Raw genomic sequence first — 23,105 nt, forward strand, 5'->3', positions numbered from 1 at the left:
CCGGCCCGGTGGGTCCCCGCCCGCCCTAGGCGCGCTCACCAGTCCGTGCGCCCATCCCGGAGCCGGCGGTGCTGGCCCTCAGTCCGTCAGCCCCGAGGTGGCGGGGCCGGGCGCGCAGGGGCGGCGCCGTGGCCCGTGCGAGCGCGACGATCAACAGGAGGCTCCGGCCGGGCGCGGCTGCAGCGGAGCAGGCTGGGAAGCGTAGTTCCCGGGGGCGCGCGGCGCCGCGCGGAGGAGCGACCCCCGCCCGGCTAGGCGCTGCTGGGCGTCCCCACCCCTCGCGCCTCCCCGCAGGTATCCTCCCCCCGGAATCTGGATCCCGACCCCGCGACCGCTCTGCAGGGGAGGAGCCTCGGCGCGGGGAGGAGCTGTGCCGGCTCCTTTGAGACGCTCGGAGAGGCGGGTGGTGGCTCAGGCTTTTCAAGCTCGAGGGGAGACTTGGGGTGAGTGAGCACCTTGACGTGGAAGCCTCGTGGAGACCGGACTCGGGTACAGACCGGGCCTGCCCCGCGTTTTACTGGCCGGGCGAAGGCGTGGGAAGAGTGGCTGGGTTAGTAGCCTGGGGAGGGATGTCAGCGAGCTGGAGTTGAGGGAGGCCCATCTGAAGTCGTGGCGTGAGGGTGTCGGGGAGCCCACGCACATGCGGTGGCTTCACGAGGTGTGAGACCTGGCGACTTTGCCTGTCTGCGCCTTAGCGTTCTCATCTGCAGAATAGGCTTGAAACTGGAAGACTTATGGTCAGAATGAAACGGCTCGTAGCACATGTCCGTGTCAGGCTCTCAGTGCATACTCAGTAAAGGTTCTTTCCTTGGGAGTGACGAGGGAGTTCCTAGGCTCGGGAAGTCCTACGTGTAGTGCTCATCTATAGATAGTGGGCCTCGTTGGCCTGGGCAAATGTTGAAATCCACCGGGCTTGTTGTCTGTGTTTAGCTGGTTCACTGCATCCCTGGATATGTCCTGAGAGGTTCTTCTGCCAGGTTCTCGCGAGCTACAAAGATACAGAAAATACTATCTTGTTTCTGAAGCATGAAGCTTGGAGAGGGGAGGTGATTTAGGACACAGATCAGAATTATGAAAATACATGACGTAGTAGGGTTACCTTCTAGAAGCCTTTTCTTCTTCTTTCTTTTTTTATTTATTTATTTTTTTGAGTTGGAGTCTCACTCCGTCGTCCAGACTGGAGTGCAGTGGCCGCTCCCGGCCACCGCAGCCTCGACCTGCTGGGCTCCGGCGATCCTTCCGTCTCCGCCTTCCAGGTAGCTGGAACTACAGGCGCGCGCTACCACGCCCGGCCCATTTTTTGATTTATTGTAGAGATGAGGTCTCGCCAAGTTGCCCAGGCGGGTGTCAAACCTGCGGGCTCAGGCTATCCACTCACCTCAGCCTCCCAAAGTGCGGGATTACAGGTGAGCCACCGAGCTCGGCTTAGAAGCCTTTTCTAGTTGGATGTGGTCGCTTTCTCCATTGTGAACCCTTGCTGCATACTTTAAGCATAACCCGTGCATATGGCTCTTATCTTGACATTTTAAGCTATATTGAGTTTTCCAAGTTGCTGCTATTCAGTATTTCACATTATGGTGGGATTTGCATTTAGAGATGTGGTGGAGGAAAGTGAACCAAAGGGATGGATGCCACATGGCTAGTGTGATCTCTGTCTGAAACAGACAAAGGGTGAATGGAGGTGAATCAGCTTTATAATCTGGCATGAGGTGTGCTGTAGTCATGTGGCCAAAAAAAAAAAGTGCTGCAGAGGAAATTCCACATTTGAAAATAATAGCACCACTTTGCTTTTGTGAAAATACTTTCCTATTTGTGTCCTCATGTGATTTTTGCAACAACCTTGTGAGATGGGCAGAGTGAGGATGTTTTTTCAGTTAGAGGCACAGAGAGGTGATATGACTAATTCAAGGCCATCCGGCAGGTGATTAGGCCTATCTTCTCTCCCTTTACTGTGGGCACCCTCAGCATTGTCTTTTCCTTTGTGCATTTCAAAACCGGGCCATACCTTCCCCAGCAGATAGGCTGAATCAGAAAGTTAATTGTCTAAGACCGTTGCAACACTGGGTCTTAGAGATGAACACTGGCACACAGAAGATGCTGACTGAGAGACTGGTGTTGTTCACAGTCAATTGTGGGAATGGATTATACCCTGGGCCTCCTGTCAGAATGACAAAGCTGAACTGGAAAAAGTAAAATGAAATGATGGTGTCACCAAAACAATTGAAATCCCATTTTTAAATTTTCCTTTGTGTGTGTGTGTGTCTGTATAATTTTTTTCTCTGTCACCTAAACTGGGATGTTGTAGCACCTCAAGACTCACAGCAGCCTTGATCTCCTGGGTTCAAGCAGTTCTTCCACCTCAGCCTCCTGAGTAGCTGGGATAACAGGTGCATACTACCAAGTCTGGCTGATTTTTTGTTTATTGTTTTTGTAGAGAAGAGGTCTGCTATGTTGCCTAAGCTGGTCTCAAACTCCTGAGTTCAAGCAATCCTCCCACCTCGGCCTCCCAAAGTGCTGGAATTACAGGTGTGAGCCACTGTGCCTGGCCTTCCTGTACATTCGTTATTCAAAATGTCCTGTGTTACAGACAGGATGTCTTTGACTTTTTACTGTTATAGTCATAGTTAAATAAGAATGGAGCTGTCTGGAGATCAAGCCAGCAGTTTTTCCAGAAAAATTTTGGGTGCAGTGGCTCATACCTGTAATCCCAGCACTTTGGGAGGCCAAGGTGGGAGGATTCCTTGAGCCTAGGGGTTCGAGATTAGCCTGGGCAACATAGTGAGACCCTGTCTCTACAAAAATAAAAAATAAAAAATTAGCCTGGGTTGTGGTGTGCACCTGTAGTCCTAGCTTCTCAGGAGGCTGAGGTGGAAGGATTTCCCAAGCCAGGAGGTCAAGGCTGCAGTGAGCTGTGATTGTGCCACTGCACTCTAGCCTAGATGACAGAGTGTGATTCTGACTTAAATAAATAAATAAATAAATGAAAACTGATAGTAGTTATATGCTGAAAAATAATAAAGAATTTTATTCATATTGGAAGAAGAGTAGCAAAAGTACCCAGTAGTGTATTATCTTTTTCTTTGGTTTCCTGTGATTCCTCACATGGAAAAATGGCTGCATGTGGTAAAATGAAAAGAACGTTGCTTCAGAAGCAGGCTGTAAAAGGAAACAAAGAAATGATTCAAGGTCATAGTTGTCAGCCTAAGCAGATATACAAGAGCTATCCTATAGTCCCAGAACCATGTGGAAGCTCCAGGAGAATGTTGACGCCAAACTAAAGACAGTTCTGAAAAGGAACTTCTGATCAGTCTCTGTATGATGAGGGCTGGGTGCTATTAGGTGTTAGTGGATGAATGAGGAATGTAGAACACTTAACTTAGTGTCAAACGCATTAGAACGATATTACCAAAGAAAAAGAAAAAAAGAAAAAAGATCAGTTCCAGCCTGTTCTTCAAATCTAATGCCTGTGTCTTATTTTAAGGACGAAAGGATGTCAGCCATGCCTGTGACTTGTCAGCTGAAACCCACCATCATTTCTGGACCATATCTTGTAGGCTTAACTTTTCTACTTGCTGTTTAGAAAATGCAAATATAAAAAGTGAAACATAACTCCCAGGGCGGGAAGGGACCTCACAGATCATCTTGTGTAGCCTTTTCTTCCTGTAAATGAAGAAGCCAATACATTCGTAGTAAATGTCACGTGGCAGAAAGTAAAAAAAAAACAAAAACAAACAAAGCTATGTGGCAGTTATACTGAAGTAATTTAATCATTCACAATGGAATATATAGCATACCTCATTGGGAACAGGTAGTAGATAATGTTGGTTGCCTGCTCAATATCGAGTCCCCTCTCTCCTTCTTCACAGAAGCCTGTATGGGTGTCCATCCTGTTACTATCTCAGAGGTACACCCTTAAACCTATCGTGGTCAAGGGGAACAGGAGAGAAGTTCACTGGTCTCTGAGAGTGGGCATGTGACCCAGTTTTGACCAGTGAGACCTGAGGAGAAGTCTGCTGAAGGATTCTGAGAAAAAAGTTTTTTGCTCTTCAATGGATGCATACAGGGAAACATGCCACTGTCTTTACTGGGTGTTGTTGCATCTGGCTGTTACCTGAAACTGGAATGGTCATCTTGTAACCATCAGGGGATCTAGCTTTAGGATAAAGCCACCACACTGATGATGATAAAGTAAAGAGTTAGAATGAACATAAGTCTGTGATGTTGTTGAGTCAGTGAATCAATCAGCACTGGTGCTGCCCTATTTCTGGATTTCTTGTTGTATAAGATAATACATATCCTTATTGTGGAGTCAATTTGAGATGAAGTTTTCTGTTACTTGATGCTGAAAGCATCCTAAGTGTTATAGCTGAAATGTAGAAGTATGTTCTTTGGATGGGCTGAACGACTGCTTCCTAGAGCTGATAAAAACAAACCACCACCACAAACCACAGGCAAAGGAAATGTGAGGGGATATTATCATATGACAGAAAGCAGCGTAAGTTTTAACATCAGACAGACCCAAGTTTGAACCCAGATATTTACTGGCAGATTGACTGTGGCCAAATTTCTTTAACATCTCTAATCCTCATCTGCTTCATCTCTACACTGAGGATAATCATCCTTATCACATGAGGTTGTTACAAAGATTAAATGAGATCATTTGTATCACAAAAGACATGGTGATTAATAAGGACTAAAGAAGCAGCGACTATGTTGATGTATTATCAATTATATTGTATTTATAGTATAATTGGCAGCAAGCATCTAAAAGCTAATCACTGAGCAATGAAGTGATACAGTCAGCACAGGTCAAATGTAGAGAACTATACATGACAAACAACTCAGTTTCTTCAATAAGTTGTAAGAAAAATAAAAGAGGGCAGGAAAGCTTATAGATAATATAAAAACACAAGAAACAGATAACCAAAAGTAATGTGTAGATCTTGATTTGAACAAAGCAGCTGTTTAAAAAATTACATTAATGAGACACTGGGTAAAATGTGAACAAGCACAGGATATTTATTTCTATTAGGGTATTATTTAAAATTTTTGGGGATGTGATAACAGTATCATGATTATGTTTTTAAGAAGAGTTCTTCTTTTTGGAGCAATAAACAGGATATTTACAGATGAAATAATATCTTGAATTTGCTTTTAAAACACGCCAGTGAGGGAGAGGTAGAATGGTGCCTGTAGATGAAGTAAGATTGTCCATGAGTTGATCAGGGTTTCAGCTGAGTGATGAAGCTTTAGTAAACCATTCTCTCTACATTTTTTCTTTTTTAAAAATACAGTTTTATAAAGATAGGCCAGGCTCAGTGGCTCAGCCTGTAATCCCAGCACTTTGGGAAGCCGAGGTGAGTAGATTGCCTGAGCCCATGGGTTTGAGACCAGCCCTGGCAACTTGGTGAGACCCCTTCTCTGCAATATATAAAAAATTAGCTGAGCATGGTAGCGCATGCCTGTAATTCCGGCTACTTGGAAGGCTGAGGCGGAAGGATTGCCAGAGCCCTGCAGGTCAATGCTGGAGTGGCCGTGAGGGTGCCACGGCACTCCAGCCTGGGTGACAGAGTAAGACTCCAACTCAAAAAAAAAAAAAAAAAAAAAGAAGATATATTTCACATCTCATAAATTCACTCTGTAAAAAAGTATACAGTTCAATGGTTTTTGGTGTATTTACAGATTTATGTAACTATCACCCAGTCTAACTTTAGAACTTTTTCAAAACCCCCAAAAGGGGGCTATATGTATATGAGGTTTCATATACGTTAGCAGTCATTCTCCATTCCTCCCACACACCCAGACCCTGGCAACCACAAATCTATTTTCTGACATTTCTAGATTTGCTTATTCTGGATGTTTCACATAAATGGAATCATGCAACATGTGGTCTTTTGTGATCAGCTTCTTTCCTCTATCATATTTTCAGGGTTCATCCATGTTTTAGCATGTATGAATACTTTATTCCCTTTCTATGATCAAACATGATTAACTGTATGGGTACAATATTTTGTTTATTCACCAGTGGATGGACATTTAAATTGCTTCCATATTTTGGCTATTATGAATAATGTTGCAATGACATTCATGTACAAGTTTTTGTACAGACATATGTTTTCATTTCCCTTGGGAATATATCTAGGAGTGGAATTACTATGTCATATGGTAACTTTATGTGTAGTGTTTTAGGCACCACAAAACTGTTTTTCAAAGTAGTTGCATCATTTTACATTCTAGCCAGAAATGGATGAGAGTTCTAATTTATCCACATCCTCACTAACACTTGCTAACATCTTTTAAAAATTACAGCCATTTCAGTGGGTATGAAGTGGTATCATTATAATTTTGATATTCATCTCTCTAATGACTAATGATGTTAAACATTTTTTCATATGCTTATTGGCCATTTTATATCTGGCAAAATGTCTATTCAAGTCCTTTGCCTATTTTAAAATTGGTTTGTTTTGTTATCAATTTGTGAAAGTTCTTTATATGTTCTGGATACAAGTTCCTTATCAGATATGTGACTTGTAAATATTTTCTCCCACTTTTGTGGGGGTTTTTCATGTTCTTGAAGGTATCCTTTAGTAAACATCCTTTATCAGTTTGCAGGAGTTCTTGTCTATTCCTGCTTTATTGAGTGTTTTTATCCTGAAAGGGTGCTGGATTTCATCAAATACTTTTTCTGTGTCTATTGAGATAGTTATGTGGGATTTTTTTCTTTTATTCTATTAATATGGTATATACACTGATTTTCGGATATTAAATTTACCATTCATTCCTGGGATAAATCTCAGTTGGTCATGGCATATAATCCTTTTAATATGTTGCTGCATTTCACTTGCTAGCATTTTGCTGAGAATTTTTATGTCTACATTCATAAGAAATAATGGTCTATATTTTTTTCTTGTGATATCTGACTGGTTTTGGTATTAGGGTTATATTGGCATTATGAAATGACTTAGAAAGTGTTCCCTCATCTTCTGTTTTTTGGAAGTATTTGTGAAGGATTAATACTAGTTCTTTAGATGTTGATACAATTCACAAATGAAGCTATCTGGGCCGTGGCTTTTCGTTGTCAGAGGTTTAAAAATACTAATTTGGGGGCAACCCCCTCAGGTCCCCTCCCACTGTGAGAGCTTTTCTGTCCTCTTAATAAATCCTGCTTTCTAAAAATTAAAATTAAAAAATTAAAATTAAAAAATAGAAAAACGAATTCAATCTCTACTTGTTCTACATCTGTTCAGATTATCTATTTATTTTTGAATTAGTTTTGTTAGTTTGTGTCTTTATAAAACTCCCACTTCATTTAAGTTATCTAATGTGTTGGCATATAGTTGTTCATAATATCCCTTTATTATCTTTTTAATTTCTCTAAGTTCAGTTGTAATGTCCCCTTCTTTATTTCTGCCTTAGTAATAATGTGAGTCTTTTCTTTTTTTTTTCTTGTTTGGTCAAGCTAGGTAAAGATTTGTCAATTTTTTTGATCTTTTCAAAGAACCAATTTTTGGCTTTGTTGATTTTACCTTGTTTTCTAGTTCTTATTTCATTTATTTCTGCTTTAATCTTTATTTGGTTTATCATGGCTCAGATGGTTTTATTGATGAATTCTACCAAATATTTATGGAAGAAATTACACCAATTTTCCACAGTTTCTTCCATAAAATAGACACAGAGCAAACCCTTCTTAATTCATTTCATAAAGCCAGAATTACCCTAATACCAAAACCAGACAAAGGCATTATAAGAAAGAAAAAATACAGGCTAGTACCTCTCATGAATATAGATATCAAAGTCCTCAACAAAATATTAACGAATTGAATCCAACATTATATAAAAAGAATTATATACCACAAACAAGTGAGATTAATTTCAGGTATACAAGATTGGTTCAATATTCACATATCAACTAATGTAACCCATCATATCAATAGGCTAAAGAAGAAAAAAATCCTATGATTATATCACTAGATGCAGAAAAAGCATTTGACAAAATCTAACCCCCATCCTGATATAAAGCTCTCAACAAATTGGGAATAGAGGACTACTTTCTCACTTTGATTAAAAAAAAATCTATAAAATAAACTCTGCAGCTAGCATTACATTTAATGATGAGAAACTAAATGCTTTCCCCCTAAGATCAGAAACACGACAAGAATATCCCTGCCACCACTTCTATTCAACATTGTACTGGAAATTCTAGCTAATGCAATAAGACAATAAAGAGGGAAAAAGGGATATGCAGATTGACAAGGAAGAAATAAATGACCTTTGTTCATAGATAATATGAATGTCTATGCAGAAAATCCCAAAGAATTATCAACCCCCCCCCAAAAAAAAACAAAACCCAAACTCACACTCCTGGGACAAATAACTGATTATAAAAAGATTGTAGGCTACAAGGTTAATATAGAAAATAAAATTGCTTTTCTATAATTGGAATTTGAAATTAAAAAACAACCCTGGCCAGGCGCAGTGGCTCAAGCCTGTAATCTCAGCACTTTGGGGGGCTAAGGCAAGAGAATTCCCTGAGCCCCCCTGAGTTCGAGACCAGTCGGGGCAACATGGTGAGACCTTGTCTCTACAATAAAAATTGAAAAATTAGCCAGGCATGGTAGCACACAATTCTAGTTCCAGCTATTTGGAAGGCTGAGGCACAAGGATCGCCAGAGCCCAGCAGGTCAACACTGGGGTGGCCATGAGTGTGCAACTGCACTCCTTCCAGCCTGGGTGACAGAGTGAGACCCTGACTCAGAAACAAAACAAAACAAAAGTCATTTACATTAGCACCCAAAAAAAGAAGAAATGCATAGTTATATGTACAACGTCTATATGAAGTAAACAACAAAACTCTGATGAAAGAAATTATGAATAAATGGAGAGATACTCAGTACTCATAGATAGAAAGACTCAATATTGTTAGAATGTCAATTTTTCACAATTTGATTTATTAATTTAATACAATTAACTTAATACAATTTTGGGCATATTAGCAAACTGATTGCAAAGTTTATATGAAAAAGTAAAAGAGACTGGGCATGGTGGCTCACGCCAGTAATCCCAGCATTTTGGGAGGCTGAGGCAAGAGGTTTGATTGAGCCCAGGGATTCAAGACCAGCCTGGGAAACATGGTGAGACACTGTCTCTACAACAAAATTAAAAAATTAGCCGGGCATGGTGGTGCATGCCTTTGGTTCCAGCTATTTGGAAGACTGAGGCAGAAGGATCACCTGAGCCCAGCAGGTTGAGGCTGCAGTGGCCATGAAGTATGCCATTACACTCCAGCCCAGGTGACAGAGTGAGACTCTGACTCAAAAAAAGAAAGAAAGAAAGAAAACGTCTCAAAAATGCCAACAGAATACTGAAGAAAAACAAAGTCAAGGAAAATTTTGATACTACTCAACTTTATGATTTACTATAAAGCTACAGTAATCAACTGTGGTATTGGTGAAAAAGCAGAAAAACGGATTGATGGAACAGAACAGAGTGTCCAGAAATAACCTCATACAGATACAGTTAACTGATTTTTGACAAAGGAGTAAAGGCAAGTCAATAGAGAAAGGATGTATTTTCAGCATCCACGTGCAAAACATGCACGTGCAAAACAATGAATCTAAACACAGATTTCAGGAAAATTAACTCAAGGTGCGTTCATCATAGAGATAAATGCATATTACAAAGCCATAAAACTTCTAGAAAATAACATAGAAGAAAAATCTAGGTAATTTTGGATTTGGTTAAGATATAACACTAAAAGCATGATTCATGAAAGAAAAAAATGGTAAGTTGAACTTTATTAAAGTTAAAAACTTTCCCGCCCCTTTGGGAGGCTGAGGTGAGTGGATTGGCTGAGCCCACGGGTTTGAGACCCGCCAGGGCAACTTGACGAGACCTCATCTCTACAATAAATCAAAAATTAGCTGGGCATGATAGTGCATGCCTGTAGTTCCAGCTACTTGGAAGGCTGAGGCGGAAGGATCGCTGGAGCCCAGCAGGTCGAGGCTGCAGTGGCTGGGAGCGGCCACTGCACAAGTCTGGGCGACAGAGTGAGACTCCAACTCAAACAAACAAACAAATAAAACTTCTGCTCTGAGAAAGACCCTGCTAAGAGAATTATAAACTGAGAAAAAAAATGGAAAAAGACATACCTGATAAAGGACTTGTATCTATCATATACAAAAAACTCACAAAGATTCAACAAAATGAGAACAATCAGTTTAATGTTTTAAAAGGGCAAAAGAGCTTTACAGATACCGCACCAGAAAAGATATACAGATATACAGATGGCAAATAAGTATATGAAAAGATGCTCAACATCATGTCATTAGGGAATTGCAATTTAAAACATAAGGTACCACTACACACCTATTAGAACGGCCAAAATTAAAAACGTTGACCACATCAGATGCTGAAAAGAATGTAGAGCAATAGGAACTCTCATACATTGCTCATGAGAACATAAAATGATACCTCCACTTTGAAAGTCAGCTTGTTAGTTTCTCACAAAGCTATAAAGTTACGGGTAGCTGTAGTGCATTTGTTTTTACTGCTCTATAATATGCAATTATGAATTTGACATACCAAAACTTATGAGATGCAGTGAAGACAGGGCTCCAAGGGAAATTTATAGCTGTAATTGCCTATATTAATAAAAAAGAACTCAAATAGATAACCTAACTTTATATAGAAAAAGAGAAACAGATTAAACAGAAAACTAATACAAAGAAGAAAATACTACAGATTAAAGTAAAGATAGATTTAAAAAAAGAGAATAGAAAAAAAATGAAACCACAACTTGTTTCTTCGAAAAGATCACAACTGATAAAACTTTGGCTAGACTGACAAAGAAAAAAGAGAGAAGATGCAAGTAACTGAAATCAAAATCAAATCAAAACTACCGACCAGAGAGGAATAAAAAGGGTTGTAACAGAATATTACAAACTATATCTGGTATGCCAGCAAACTAGATAACCTAGATGAAATGGAAAAATTTTTAGGAATATACAAATTGCCTAAACTGACTCAAGAAAAAATAGAAAAATATTTTAAAATTTCCCAACAAAAAAAAACTTAGGACCAGATTGATACACTGGTGAATTCTACAAAGCATTTAAAGGACAATTGACACCAATTCTTCTCAAACTTCCAAAAAATAGAATAGAAGAGAATGTTTTCTAATTCAGTTTACAAGACTAGTATTACTCTGATTCTGAAACCAGACAAAGACATCACAAGAAAAGAAAATTACAGATCGATATTCCTTATGAATATAGATGCAAACATTTTGAACAGAATACTAGCAAATCAAATTGAACAATACATCAAAAGAATTATACAGAGGATGCCAAAAAATGTATACACATTTTAAGAAAGGAAAAATTATATCAAAATTGTAATACTCAGTATATTCCGATAACGAAAGATGAGTACAAGTCATGTTTGACATCTGCAGTTACAAGAGGGCTCAAAGTGGTTACAATCAGATCAGCATCCAGATACTTCTGATTATTGGAAACTAAAAGTAATACATAGATAACATCTCTTAAAATGTGTATACATTTTTTTGACATCCCCAGTATACCATGACCAAGTGGGATTTATCCCAGGAACTCAGAATGTACAACATAAGAAAATTAATAAAAGTAATACATCACATTGATAGACAAAGGGAGGAAAACCTTTGCATAAAAGACATCATCTCAGTTGATGCATAAAAGGCAGTTGACAAAATCCGACACATTCATGATGAAACTCTCAGAAAATTAGGAATAGAAGGGAACTTTCTCAGCTTAATAAAGGACTTTTATGAACCCACAGCTAACATCATACTCAGTGATGAAAGACTGAATGCAGTCTCCTAAAGATCAGAAAGGATACCCTCTTTTACCACTGCTATTTAGCATTGTCTGGCATTTCTTTTTTTTTTTTTTTTTTGAATTGGAGTCTCACTCTGTTGCCCAGACTGGAGTGCAGTGGCCGCTCCCAGCCACTGCAGCCTCGACCTGCTGGGCTCTGGCGATCCTTCCGCCTCAGCCTTCCAAGTAGCCGGAATTACAGGCGCGCGCTACCACGCCCGGCTGATTTTTTGATTTATTGTAGAGATGAGGTCTCGCTGCCCAGGCGGGTCTCGAACCCGCGGGCTCAGGCAATCCACTCACCTCAGCCTCCCAAAGGTGTGGGATTACAGGCTGAGCCACCGAACCCGGCTGTCTGGCATTTCTATCCAGACCAATTACACAAGAAAGAGAAATTAAAAACATTCATATTGGAATGGAAGAAGTAAAATTATCTCTATTTGCAGATCACATGATTCTATATAGGTATAGAAAATCTCTAAGAATCCACAAGAAAACTACTAGAGCTAATAAATGAATGCAGCAAAGTTTCAGGGTGCAAGATCAACCCACACAATTCAGTTCAGTGTCTGTACAGCAGCAATGAACAATCAGAATGGAAAATTAAGAAAAAAATTTCTGTTTACAATAGCATCTAAAGAATACAATACATCAGAATAGATTTAACCAAGGAAACAAGATTTGTGCACTGAAAATTATGAAACTTACCACTAAGCTAATGAAAACAGTGTAGTACTGGTGTAAAGGTAGACCAATGGAATAGAATTGAAAGTTCAGAAATATGGCCATACATCTATGGCCAGTTGATTTTACAAGGGCACCAAATCTCAGTTGGAAAAAAATAATTTATTCAACCTATGGTGCTGGGAAAACTGGATTTCCATATAAATTTGTACCCCCATCTCATACCATATACACACTCAGCTCAAAGTGGATCAACAATCTAAATATGAGAACTAAAACCATAAAACTCTTAGAAGAAAACATAGGAGTAAATCCTCATGACTTTGGGTTTGGCAGTGGATTCTTAGCTATGACAACGAAGCATAAGCAATAAATGAAAAAATAAAGTTGGGTTTCATAAAAATGGAAAACTGTTATACATCAAAGGCATTATCAAAAAGTGAAAAGACAACGTACAGAATGAGAGAAAATATGTGGAAATCATATATCTGATAAGGACTTAATATTTAACATATATAAAACTCCTACAGTTTAACAACAAAAAGTCAACCCAACCAAAAAGTAGGTGAAGGATTTAAATGGACATTTATCCAAAGAAGTTATACAAATGGCCAATAAGCACATGAAAAGATGCTCAACATTATTAGTCATTAGGGGAATGCAAATCAAAACCAAAGTGAGATATGACTTAACACCTAGAATAACTACAATGATTTTTTTAAATGGAAAATTACACATATTGGTGAGAATGTGGCAGAATTGGAACCCTTGTACATGACTAGTGGAAATGTAAAATAGTGTAACCACTGTGGAAGACAGTTTGGTGGTTGTTCAAAAACCTAAACATAGCCGGGTGTATATTGAACCAGGCATGGTGGTTCATGGGAGGCAGCACTTTGAGAGGCAGAGGCAAGAGAATTGCCTGAGCCCAGGGGTTTGAGACCAGCCTAGGCAACATGGTGAGACCTCATCTTTACAATAAATCAAAAAAATTAGCTGGACATGGTGGCACACACCTGTGGTTCGAGCTACTTGAAGGCTGAGGCAGAAGGATCGCCTGAGCTCAGCAGATTGAGGCTGCGGTGTCTGTGAGCGTGCCACTGCACTCTAGCCTGGGTGACAGAGTGAGACTTTGACTCAAAAAAAAAAAGAAAAAAATATTGTATATTTTATATATTATATATACAACGAACATTGCATATCAATGTTCATTATTCACGAAAGACAGAATCCAAGTGTCCATTAATAAGTGAATGGACAAACAGAAGGTGCGCTATCCATACAATGCAGTATTATTCAGCCATAAAAAGGAATGAAGTTCTGATACATGCTACAACATGACTGAACCTTGAAAATATTATGCTAAGTGAAATAAGCCAGACACAAATGACAAATATTGTATGCTTCCACTTATATGAACTATCTAGAATAGGCACATTAATGGAGACAGAAAGCAGACTAGAGGTGATCAGGAACTGGGGGAGGCAGGAATGTGGAATTACTGTTCTAATGTCACAGAGTTTCTGTTTGGAATGATAAACATTTTTGGAAATAGATAGTGGTGATGGGTGTACATCATTGTGAATATATTTAATGCTACTTAATGGTGTACTTAAAAAATAGAATGATAAATTTTATGTTACATATATTTATCACAATTTTAAAAATTAACAATGTAATATAAATATGTAAAAAGTCATTGAACTGTATACTTTAAATGGGTTAATTATATGATATATGAATTCTGTCTCAATAAACTGTTAAAGTATGCAATTATGCCCTCCTGGGCAGCGAGACCTCATCTCTACAATAAATCAAAAAATCAGCCAGGCATGGTAGCGCATGCCTGTAATTCTGGCTACTTGGAAGGCTGAGGCGGAAGGATCACCGGAGCCCAGCAGGTCAAGGCTACAGTGGCCAGGAGCAGCCACTGCACTCCAGTCTGGGTGACAGAGTGAGACTCCAACTCAAAAAAAAAAAAAAAAAAAAAAAAAAAAGTATGCAATTATGTAAGTATAACACAATTTGATTATTATATTAATGAATAATTGATTGTTTTCAGTTTTTTGTTATTCCTAATAATGCTGCTATGAACATCCTCACACATGTCTCCTGGTGTACAGGTACAAGATTTTTCCACAGGGTATATACAGTATCCAGTATTAGAATTTCTATAACAGGGTATATATAATATCTAGCATTGTTCTGTAGGGAATGCACATATAAAGTTTTGTAAGACAATGGCAGAGTGTTTTTCAAAGTGGTTATACCAAATTGTACTTTCCCAGGCAGAGCATAAACATTTCTGTCTTCGCTGGGTGCAGTGGCTCACGCCTATAATCCCAGCACTTTCGGAGGCGGAGGTGAGAGGATTGCCTGAATCCATGGGTTCGAGACTAGCCTCGGCAACTTGGTGAGACCTTATTTCTACAATAAATCAAAAAATTATCTGGGCATGGTAACACATGCCTGTGGTTCTAGCTACTTGGAAGGCTGAGATAGAAGGATTGCCTGAGCCCAGCAGGTCAAGGCTACAGTGGCCGTGAGCGTGCCACTGCACTCCAGCCTGGGCAACAGAGTGAGACTCTGACCCCCCCCAAAAAAAAAAGAAAAAAGAAATTCTGTCTTCACCAATAACCAGTCTTGCCAAATTTCTTAATTTTTGCCAATCTGTCATTGGATTATTTGTCTTTTTCTTGATACAGGGGAATTTGCTCTTTAAATATTATTAATCTTTAGTTAGCCATATATATATATATATATATATTTTTTTTTTGAGTCGGAGTCTCACTCTGTCGCCCAGACTGGAGTGCAGTGGCCGCTCCCGGCCACCGCAGCCTCGACCTGCTGGGCTCCGGCGATCCTTCCGCCTCAGCCTTCCGAGTAGCTGGAAATACAGACGTGCACTACCACGCCCGGCTAATTTTTGATTTATTGTGGAGATGAGGTCTCGCCAAGTTGCCCAGGTGGGTCTCGAACCCGCGGGCTCAGGTGATCCACTCACCTCGGCCTCCCAAAGTGCTGGGATTACAGACTGAGACACCAAGTCCGGCCTGCCATATATTTTATTAAGCACATTCTTTGCTACCAGAATTGATGCAGTTTCTGAATTCAGATAGCCAGATTTCAAATAAGGGATACCTAATTTTCAGAATCTGTTTGGGTACTGATTTTCATATAAAAATTAGCTAGAGCTAGGATGAGGAATATTTCAAACATTTTATTCAATATTTTTGGCTCCTTGGGATATCTGTATCCTGTCTTAGTTTCCAACTTGTCTTTTCATTTTCTTTAAGGTATCTCTTCGTTAGGAGAAGTTTTTGATGTTAATGTTGTCATGCTTAATAAACAGCTCTTTTATGAATAATCCTTGTTTTTGCCTCACTGAAAAAGTCCTTTTCTACTCTGAGATCATGACAATATTTTGCTATATATTCTTCTAAAATTTTTAAAGTTTTGCCCTTCATAATTGTCTTTAATCCATCTAAAATTAAATTTTATGTATATTAGAAAGTAGAGATGTGGATAACCAATTGTCCTGATGTCTTGCATTTTCTAGACCATTCCCCAGTGATATGCAATGCCATCTTTGTTATAAGGTGACTATCTCATCCATTTATGATTCTGTATCATGGCTGCACTATTCTTATCCATTTGTCTCCAGTATCAATTATCACCCTGTCTTAACTATTATAGCTTCATACTAATTATTGATATCTGGTAGGGTAGTTTCTCTTTCCTTATTTTAAAGATATCTTGACTGTTTCTTAAGCAATTGGTTTATGGCTCTTTCAAGTCCCTCTTGTTTGATACCTAAGGCCATCCCTTTTTAAATTGCCAGCTCAATTATGAATTTTATTTTAAAAATTTAATATAGAGCTGGGCTTGGTGGCTCAACCTGTAATCCCGCGCCTTTGGGAGGCTGAGGTGAGTGGATTGCCTGAGCCCGTGGGTTCGAGACCCGCCTGGGCAGGCGAGACCTCATCTCTACAATAAATCAAAAAATCAGCCGGGTGTAGTAGCGCACGCCTATAATTCCGGCTACTCGGAAGGCTGAGGCGGAAGGATCGCCGGAGCCCAGCAGGTCGAGGCTGCGGTGGCTGGGAGCGGCCACTGCACTCCAGTCTGGGCGACAGAGTGAGACTCCAACTAAAAAAAAAAAAAAAAAAATTAATATAGATTGTCAATACTTAACAGTAGGATGACTTTTGTGTTAGTTTAGATTGTCAGATTGTCAGAACCAGATATGTACTTCTTTGGCTCTACTAGGTACTGCCATTTGACTCTTCAAAGTGGTTACATCTGCTTACATTGTGACCAACACTGTTTGAGAGTTCTTGTTGTTTGACAACCTCACCAGTACTTAAAATGATCTAATTTCTGGTGATGGTTCATGCCTGTAATTCCACCACTTTCGGTGGCCGAGGCAGAAGGGTTGCTTGCGCTCAGGAGTTCGAGACCAACCTGGGCAATATAGCGGGACCCTGTCTCCACAAAAAAACAAAAACAAAACAAAACATCGCGTGCTTGTAGTCACAGCTACTCAGGGTGCTCAGGTGGGAGGATCACTTGAGCCCAGGAGTTCTCAGCTCCTGTAGCTATGACTACCACTGCACTCTAGCCTGGAAAACAGAGCAAGACTCTGACTCAAAAAATAATAATATACACTTACTAATTTTTGCTAATATTATGCCTATAAGATTGTGACTTTTAAATTGAATTTCTTAAAATTAGCCGGGCGTGGTAGCATGTGCCTGTAGTTCCAGCTGCTTGGAAGGCTGAGGCGGAAGGATCACCAGACCCCAGCAGGTCGATGCTGAGATGGCTGTGAGCGTGCCACTGCACTCCAGCCTGGGCAGTGGAGTGAGACTCCAGCACACACACACATACACACACATGCACAGACAAATTGGATTTCTCACGTGCACACGCACACACACATACACGCACACACACATACACACACACAAATTGAAGTTATTTGCTTACTGGCAAGGTAGAACATCTTTCCCTAGGTTTATTAGCTATTTGAATTTTTCTTTTGTAAATTGTATGTTCATATCTTTTGGCCATTTTACTAGTGGGTGTTTGTCTTTTAATAATTGTATGGGAGGCTAAAGCGGAAGGATCGCCAGAGCCTAGCAGGTTGACACTGGGGTGGCTGTGGGCATGCCACTGCACTCCATCCTGGATGACAGAGTGAGACTCCAACTAAAAAAAAAAATAACAATAATAATAAAATAATTGTAGACCTTTTAATATATTCTGGATAGTAATACTTTGTCAGTTATATTTGTTACAAATATCTTCTTTCACTTTTTATCAAACTTTTAAGGTGCCTTTTGATACACAGAAGGTTTAAATGTTGAAATATAGAGTTTATGAGTCTTGTTTTGTGTGGTTTGTATTTTTGGAATCTTGTTTAAGCCCAAGGTTATAAAAACTGGTATTGTAAAAGTATTAAAGTTTCCTTTTCTTAATTATGTCTTTAATTGATCTAATTTTGATGTTTGGTATCAGGTAGGGACTGACTTCATTGTTTGTCAAGTGGATAATTGTCAAGCTGGGCTCGGTGGCTCAGCCTGTAATCTCCCGCTTTGGGAGGCTGAGGTGAGTGGATTGCCTGAGTCTGCAGGTTCGAGACCCGCCTGGGCAACTTGGTGAGACCTCATCTCTACAGTAAATCAAAAATTTAGCTGGGCGTGGTAGCGCGCGCCTGTAGTTCCAGCTACTTGGAAGACTGAGCGGAAGGATTGCCGGAGGCCGGCAGGTCGAGGCTGTGATGGCCCGGAGCGTGCCACTGCACTCCAGTCTGGGCAACAGAGTGAGACTTCAACTCAAAAAAAAATTAGTTGTTCCAGCAATGTTTATTGACGATGTAATTCTATGTCTGTTATAGATTAAGTTCTCTAGTATGTAGGAGTGTGTTTCTTGGCTTACTTCTTTGTCCCTTAGTCATATTTGTTTATGTCAGCATCAGTCTCATATTGATTTAGTTCTTAGTTTTATTATAAGACCTCATTGCTGTGAGGGGAGGTCCTCCTCCCTCATGCTGCTTCTTCAGGAATGTCTTGGCTCTTTTAGCTCTTTCTCTTTCATATGAATTTTGGGATAACCCTGTCACATCCTGTGAAGAATCCTATAGAGATTTTGGCTGGAATTTTAATGAGTTCATATATTAGTTTGTGAAGAAAATTATATTTTCATTATTTTGCATTTCCCCTTCACAAATATGGTATATCTTTGCTTTTCAAATTTTCTCTTATGTACTTCAGTAAAGTTTTATATTTTTCCATACAAGACATGCTTCTCTTTTGTTACATTTATTCCTATATATTTTTGTTTAATATCTGGAATGTCATCTTTTTCAAACTTATATTTTCTAATTGATTGATGCAGTTGATGCTTAAATATTGATCTTGTGGATTTTTTTTTTTTTTTTTTTTTTAGTCAGAGTCTTTTGGTATTGCCCAAGCTAGAGTGCAGTGGTATGATGACAGCTCACTGCAGCCTCATCCTCCTGTGCTCATGTAATCCTCCTGCCTCAGCTTCCCAAGTAGCTGGGACTACAGGTGCATGCCATCACAACCGGCTAATTTTTTTGGTTTTTGTAGTAGAGATGAGGTCTTGCTATGTTGCCCAGGCTAGTTTTGAATGCCTGGGCTCAAGCAATACTCCCACCATGGCCTTCCAAAGTGCTGGGATTATAGATGTGAGCCACTGCACCCAGCTGTAACTTTGATGAACTCTTAATAATTTGAATGTAGCTGTTATCTGTGTTGCTTGTAAACATTTTAATATTACCTACTATCTGTAAACCACAGTTTGTTTCTTTTCAATCTTCACTTCCCTCTCTCCCTTTTTAAAATTACATTAGCAAGGATCTCTAGAACAATGTTACACAGAGGCAGAGATAGAAGGCTTCTATTTCTTACTCTTCTCCTCAAAGGAAATGCTTTTTTTTTTTCCATTGGGATCTCACTCAGTTACCAAGGCTGGAGTTCAGTGGCATAAGTATAGCTCACTGCAGCCCCAAACTTTTGGGCTCAAGCAGTCCTCTGACTGCAGCCTCCTGAAAAGCTAGGATTACAAGCATTCAATCCCACACTTGTCTACTTTTTCTTATTTTTGTAAAAATAGGGTCTCTCTATGTTGTCCAGGCTGGTCTCAAACTCCTAGCCTCAAACTCCTGGACTCAAGTGATCCTCCTGCCTCTGCCTCCCAAAGTGCTGAAGTTACAGGTAGAACCACCACAACTTGCTAATGTTTCATCAAGTGTGAGGTTTGTTCTGTGTTGTAGGTAGATACATATAAAAGAATGTTTGAAGTTCTAGTTTAAGAAGGAATACAAATGAAATATTCAATATGAGCTGCAAATTATAGGTATTAACTTTTATTCTTTGAATTCTGGAGAAATAGTTATCAAATTCACAGGAATCTTGGCTATCTGGAAACAGCCCAGGTATACAGGGAAAAGTAAGTCACAAAGGACCCTAAGTATAAAATATCAAATACATAATAACCAGGTGTGGTGGCACATGCTAGTAATCTCAGCAAATCAGGAGGCTAAGACAGGAAGATCCCTTAAGCCCAGGAGTTCAAGATGAGCTTGGGTAAAATATTTTAAAATAAAATATCAAATGAATATTAATTCAAGTTGATTAATTTGTGAGATCCAGAAGAAATACTAGTGATGATTACCAAAATGAATCATGGAAAAAAATTCTGAGAATTGTGTGTAATATATTCCAAAGCATTACCACTCTTTGGGAGGTGCTATATGGCCCAGGATATTGTATGACTGGAGAAATTGAAAACAATTCGGGACAGCTTAGAAATTAACCACAATAGGAGAGAAGTGGGATGACTTTCAAACCTTTATCCATTTTTGGTGTTAACTTTTCCCCTGCACTTCTACAGACACCTTGGTCATTTTGTAAAGTAATTAAGTGATCATCACCTAGCCTCTTTCCTGTTGGCTCATTTTCTGCCCCTTACCTATTCTTCTGTCTTTTGGTAATCTCTGACTTTTCAAAGTTATGTTCTTGGTTCCATATACAGGACTATCTTTCCCCTTTAATTCAGCATTTCTCAAACTGTAGATATTCTGAGAAAAAAGATTCCACAGTTAGATGACTTTGGGAAATACTGCGTCAAGCAAAACCCAGTAACTTACTTCACTGCACGACTTCTAGAACCTTCAGTATCCTAATGCACATTGTGAATCTCCAAAAAAGGAAATATAGCTTGCAGTGTTACCCCCAAGTAATTCATCATGGAACACTTTATTTTTTTATTTTTTATTTTTTGAGTTGGAGTCTCACTTCTGTCACCCAGACTGGAGTGCAGTGGCCACTCCCGGGCACCGCAGGCTTGACTTGCTGGGCTCCGGCGATCCTTCCGCCTCAGCCTTCCAAGTAGCTGGAACTACAGGCATGCGCTACCACACCCGGCTCATTTTGATTTATTGTAGAGATGAGGTCTTGCCAAATTGCCCAGGCGGGTCTCAAACCCGCGGGCTCAGGCAATCCACTCACCTCAGCCTCCCAAAGGCGCGGGATTACAGGCTGAGCAACAGAGTGAGACTTCAACTCAACAACAACAAAAACAAAACAAAACAAAAAACCCATCCAGTCCTTCAGTAAACTTTTTCTTAGTGGAAAGCATGTGATATGCTGTCTCATCATTGGACTATCAACTCTTTGAAGGCAGATACTGTTCTTTCTTGAAACATTACCTGATCTTATCTATTCATGGAGAGGCAGACTCTGGAGTTCTGCCTCTCTCTTGGGTCCTGAACTGGACACACTGAATACCACCCAAAAGTTCGTGCATGGCAGACTCGTTCTAAACAACATAAATTAGCATTCATGATCACTACACCTCAATTCAACTACTTGTGAGCTGGGCTCGGTGGCTCAGCCTGTAATCCCAGCGCTTTGGGAGGCTGAGGTGGTGGATTGCCTGAGCCCGCGGGTTCGAGACCCACCTGGGCAACTTGGCAAGACCTCATCTCTCCAATAAATCAAAAACATAGCCGGGTGTGGTAGCACGCACCTGTAGTTCCAGCTACTTGGAAGGCTGAGGCAGAAGGATCACCTGAGCCCAGTAGGTTGAGGCTGCAGTGGCCATGAGTGTGCAACTGCACTCCAGCCTCGGTGACAGAGTGAGACTCTGACTCAAAAAAAAAGAAAACAAAAGAAATGCAGACAGGTTATTGGAAGAGTGGTGTTACAATTGGAGGGAGTAACATATGCAAGATATGAAATAGGAACAAGTAGGCAAGTTCAAGTGGCTCTGTTTGGCAGGAACATGTGAAGTATACAGGATGACTTATAGATGGGGTATGATAAGAACATGAGTAACAAAAATCTGTAATCCCAGCACTTTGGGAGGCTGAGGCAGGAGGATCACTTGAGCCCAGTAGTTGGAGAACATAGTGAGAGCTTGGGCAACATAGTGAGAGCTTGTCTCTACCAAAGTACAGAAATTAGCGGAGCATGGTGGTGTGCACCTGCAATCGCAGCCACTGGGGGAGGAAAGGTGGGGAGCTGAGGCAGGAAGACACCTGAGCCCAGGAGGTCAAAGCTGCAGTGAGCCATGATCGTGCCACTGCACTCCAGCCTGGGCGACAGAGTAAGTCCCTGTATCCAAAAGAAAAGAAAAAGCAAATAAATAATAGCCTGAATGCCAGTGTGGATTTATGTTATTGCAGTTTACCCAGGGAGCCATTGGAGGATTTTTGAGTGGGATAGTGATGTGAGAGCCACTTGCTTCTCCCATCCGTTTTTGGTCTCCTGTTCCAGTCTCATGTCCTTCCTATGGGGTACCTCTCACTGGAGAGTTGTTCAGACTACAACTGAATTCTAGTAAATGTGCACCTACTCTGTACAACACGGTCTGTTGGGGTGTTCAGATGAAGAGTACAAATAGGAGGTCTTTGGTGGATATCGTGGTAATATCTGGGGGAGTTATGATTTCAGGGTGTCAAAGTAGAAACTGATGGGCGGGGGAGGATGGATGCAGATAGTAACTTCCAACTAGTGAGCCCAGAGAATGAACTGTATGTGATCAGGCTTTCAGGGCAGCAGGACTAAAATTGGCCCTAGAGTGCAAAGAAGAATGAAACTAAAACAACTGGAGAGCTATTTTGAGGCCGCCCACCGGGCCATAGAAGCGTCACCCTCCCTGGCGTCTTGTCGGAAGAACTGGTCCCCCCAGACTGTTGGGATGGTCCTGGGAAAGCTGTGTGTTTTTGATGATCTTAAGTTTTCTGTGACGTGGACTCTGAGGTCACGGGGTGGGGGGAGGGAGTACCCTTGGCATTGGCAGAGCTTGAAGGTCTGAGCCAGCTTGAAGGTCTGAGAGCTTGAAGGTCTGAGCCAGCTTGAAGGTCTGAGAGCTTGAAGGTCTGAGCCAGGAATCAGTAAAGGAGGCAGGGCAAAGCTGTGTCTCGTCTCGCTGTGGCCAGGGCGGCTTCCCCCGGGCTCCGTGGGCATGGCGCGGGGTCCCCCCGGGGCCTAGGACGCCCGCGGATGGGTTTGTCTTAGCCCCCGCTTCCTCGCA

The 23,105-nt window shown here is 40.5% G+C and overlaps 2 protein-coding genes across 5 annotated transcripts in view; one reads left to right on the top strand and one right to left on the bottom strand.

Annotated features, from left to right (window-relative positions):
• Positions 1-189, bottom strand: part of TMOD2 (tropomodulin 2) — a 55,067-nt gene extending 54,878 nt beyond the window's left edge. For 2 of the 3 annotated variants that reach the window (XM_021706215.1, XM_021706214.1), the window contains exon 1: positions 40-189. The gene's annotated coding sequence lies outside the window, so the exon portion shown is untranslated. The remainder of the gene's footprint in view (positions 1-39) is intronic. The other variant, XM_021706213.1, reaches the window with a different exon arrangement.
• Positions 190-403: 214 nt separating this feature from the next.
• Positions 404-23,105, top strand: part of LYSMD2 (LysM domain containing 2) — a 38,234-nt gene continuing 15,532 nt past the window's right edge. The window contains exon 1 of one of the 2 annotated variants that reach the window (XM_008072588.2): positions 404-443. The gene's annotated coding sequence lies outside the window, so the exon portion shown is untranslated. Of the gene's footprint in view, positions 444-14,928; positions 14,953-23,105 lie in introns of those variants that run through there. The other variant, XM_008072589.1, reaches the window with a different exon arrangement.

The sequence above is a fragment of the Carlito syrichta genome, unplaced genomic scaffold (assembly GCF_000164805.1).
Source record: "Carlito syrichta isolate Samal-C Ts95f unplaced genomic scaffold, Tarsius_syrichta-2.0.1 Scaffold315355, whole genome shotgun sequence".
Taxonomy (NCBI): Eukaryota; Metazoa; Chordata; class Mammalia; order Primates; family Tarsiidae; genus Carlito; species Carlito syrichta.